The sequence below is a fragment of the Alligator sinensis genome, unplaced genomic scaffold (assembly GCF_000455745.1).
Source record: "Alligator sinensis unplaced genomic scaffold, ASM45574v1 scaffold1845_1, whole genome shotgun sequence".
Lineage (NCBI taxonomy): Eukaryota > Metazoa > Chordata > Crocodylia > Alligatoridae > Alligator > Alligator sinensis.
In genome coordinates, this window is record NW_005843407.1 from 154,575 (window position 1) to 158,451 (window position 3,877).

A 3,877-nucleotide genomic window follows, 5' to 3' on the forward strand; every position below is an offset into this window, starting at 1 on the left:
CAGTTGGAGTACTGCGTGCACTTCTGGGCGCCGCACTTCAAGAGGGATGCGGATAACCTGGAGAGGGTCCAGAGAAAGGCCACTCGTATGGTTAACAGCTTGCAGGCCAAGCCCTACGAGGAGAGGCTGGGGCACCTTGACCTTGTCAGCCTCCGCACAAAAAGACTGAGAGGCAACCTTGTGGCTGCCTATAAGTTCATCACGGGGGCACAGAAGGGAATGGGTGAGGTTTTGCTCACCAAGGCACCCCTGGGGGTTACAAGAAATAATGGCCACAAGCTAGCAGAGAGCAGATTTAGACTGGACATTAGGAAGAACTTCTTCACAGTTCGAGTGGCCAGGGTCTGGAACGGGCTCCCAAGGGAGGTGGTGCTCTCCCCTACCCTGGGGGTCGGACTCGATGATCTATTGAGGTCCCTTCCGACCCTAACATCTATGAATCTATGAATCCCCGCGGAGGGAGGTGCTGTACTGGGTCTGGCCCCAGCCTCGGCCCCTGGCGAACAGCACTGCGGGCCGTGGGATGCAGCCTGTGCCCCCCATGCTGTGACCCATCTCTGTCGGGCATGTGTTAGGTGAGCATGGGCTAGAATCATAGAGTCGTCGCTCATTAGGTTTGCAAAGGACATCTAGCCTGATGCCCTGCTCCAAGCAGGACCAGCCCCAACGCGATCAACCCAGCCAAGGCTTTTTCTAGCCAAATCTTCAAAATCTCCAAGGATGGAGACTCCACCACCTCTCTGGGTAACCTGTTCCAGTGTTTTAGTGAAAGAGTTTTTCCTAATATCCAACCTAAACCTCCCTTGCTGCAACTTGAGCCCATTGCTCCTTCTGTCATCTGCTCCCACTGAGACCAGTCAAGTTCATGGGTGGGTGATTATTTGTACCCGAAGTGACTTAGGGAGTTGTGGGGAGCTGTTGCAGCCCAGGCCAGCACCCTCCACCACGCTGGGCCGTGCCGTGCCATGCCAGCATCGCCAGCCACGCTGCCCACAACAGCTCACCAGAAATCCCTCGGCGGCCCTGCCCTGTGGGCCCGGCCCCATGCCGATCTCGGCCCCGGGGTGGGATGCTGGGGATGGGCTGCAGGCTGGGGAGAGCAGTGTCTGGGAGCAGGATGCACGGCCCCATTCCTGGAAGCTAGTCCCTGCCCGCCCGCGGCCCCAGCCCATCTGCCTGGACAAGGGTGCCCTGCCTGTGCGGGTCCTGGGCCGGCTGCGTGGAAATCCAGCCTGCCCTCTCCGACTGGCACCCGGCGGTGGGAGCAAGGCGACGGGCGGCGGGGTTTGGGCAGCTGAATCTGGAAGGAGCTGCATCTGCCGGGATCGCCAGGAAGCTCCATCCAGCTGCCGCCCTGCCGCAGACCGGTGCTCGCCCTGGGGCAGAGGGACTGGCCACAGGAGTCAGCACCAGGCTGCACCCCGTCCCTGGGCCATCAGGGCCCGCCGGACCTGCCGGGGGACAGATAAAATCCCTTGGAGGGCCGGATTCGGCCCACGGGTGGTATTTTGCCAATTCCTGGTCTTCCCCCATCCTCTTTGTAACCGCCCCACAGGCAGCTTCAGGCGGCTCTCAGACATCATCTCGGTCTTACCTTCTGAAGGCTCAGTCAGCCCAATTCCCTCAGCCTCTCCCCACCAGCCCTGTTCCTCAGGTCCCCAAACATCTCCATTGCCCTCCGCTGCACTCTCTCCAATGTGTCCACATCCTTTCTGTAGTGGGGCGCACAGCTGGACACAGGACTCCAGATGTGGCCTCCCCAGTGTTTAATAGAGGGGAAGAATCACTGCCCTCGATCTGCTGGCAACGCTCCTGCCAATGTAGCCCAGGATGCCGGGAGCTTTCTTGGCACCAAGGGCACACTGCCGGCTCCTGTCCAGCTTCTTGTCCCCTGTCCCCCCAGGTCCTTTTCTGCAGAGCTGCTGCCCAGCCCGTCACCCCCAGCCTGCACCGGTGCAGGGGATTGCTCCGTCCTAAGGGCAGGACTTCGCAATTGTCCTTATTGACCTTGTCCCTCTTGGGCACAGGAGTCCCTTCCAGGACGGTCCTGCCCTGGGCAGAGCAGCTGCGCTCATTGCATGGGTTTTTAGTGACCAAGACATTCGCTGCAATGAATGCGGGGGGGGAGGGGGGTGCAAGGGGCCTGGTGACACAGGACGCCCCATCCCCATTGCAGGGGTGGGAAAGACACTGTTGTGTTAGTGAGGTGTTGGGTGCTGACACACAAGCTGCCCCGACAGGGCCAGTGTAGCCATCCCCGGACCAGCACTTTCTGCCTCATCCTGCGACCTGGAGGGGCTCAGGTAGCCCCCAGCGTCTGTCTGGCAGAGGCTGAGTCTGCGCAGGGGCCAATTAGTGCTGGTCTAATAGGACTCCGGGAGCAAAACCACCACGCTGGAAAACACCACTTTGCTGCTCTGCTTCGCTGCTTGGGTCCCAATCTGGATGGCTCTGTCTGCCCCGCTGGGCCTGGCACTAACGATGACAGCAGGACACACTGGGGCCTCGTTACCCGGTCTGCTCTTCGTACACACAAACAAGGTCCAGAGGGAACTGTTCAAGGCTTGTTTGTCAGCAGCGCTTGGCTCTGACTCCAAAACTTTTTGGTGCTAAATTTAGTTGGTTGCATCATGAAGTGGAAGTCATGGGAGGCGTCAGGGTTTGTCACGCCAGGTTGGAGTTGTAGATTCACAGATGCTCGGGTCAGATGGGACCTCGGTAGGTCATCGAGTCCGACCCTCTGAGCTGGGCAGGAAAGAGAGCTGGGGTCTTGCGCTATGCTGCATCCAGCTAAGGGTCTGCAAACGCCTGGGTGTAGCTGCTGCACTGAGCGCTGGGTGGCTGGAGACAGGACACATGAGTCAAAATGCAAGAGGTCCCCAAAATCAGCAGGGCATGGCACTAAGGTGACCACCTTTCCAAATGTAAAGGTGGGACACGTGCCACCTTTTCCCCGACCCAACCCTTCCCCTGCTCTGCTGGTGGCACAGCCAGAGCGGAGCCAAGCATGGCAGGGGCGGATGGGGGCTGCCCACCCCGCTGCCCTTTCCCCGGGAGCCCCACGACGGCCGCACACCCAGCAGCAGCGCGGAGCTCACGGAGGTCCCTGCTTCTGCCCGGCGGGCAGGGGTGCGCCGACATGGCTGCACAGGGATCCCAGGGGGAGGGCAGCATGGCGGGGAGCCCAGGCCACAGCAGTCAGTCTGCATCAAGGGGGGGCTGTGTCCCCCATACTCCCTCCTGGGGGGTGCACAGCACGACCCCAAGAGCCCAGCCCTGCCCCTGCTCATGAGAGCCTGGAGGCAGGGACACCCCCGGGTAGGGAGAGGCCTGGTCAGAGCGAGGGGGGAGCAGAGCCCCCGGGGACTAGGAATGAGTCTCTGGGCTCAGCAGCAACACGGTGCAAATGGGGACCACAGAGAAAAAGACTCGTGACCCAAAGAGGTAGAGAAGGTGCACGCGGGTGGCTGTCGGCCAAGCCTGTGGTCTGGAGCAAATGGCAGAGGCTTTGTCCTGAGCAAAGGTGGTTGAGAGGGATGGCGAAGCGAGAGGCGCACTTGGCCCAACCTGCCCTGGGCATGGAGCAGCCCCTGCCCCTGCCCCTGCCCCTGCCCCCGCCCCCGCAGGGTCCCTGTCCCACACCATCGCCGTGCCCCTGCCCTGCTGCCTGCACTCCTGGCCATGGAGAACGACACGACGCCCCAGACAGCAAGGGGCGACACTTGCCCATTGCTGCCTGCAAGCAAGAGCGAGGTACCCGAGAGACCCAGCTCTGCACCCCACAGGCTGAATCAACCCAGCCCCACGGGGCGGGCGGCTGCAAGCGGGGCCCTCGCGGGCGCCCGCACCAACAGGAGCCAAGGGGAGGGCCGGCAGA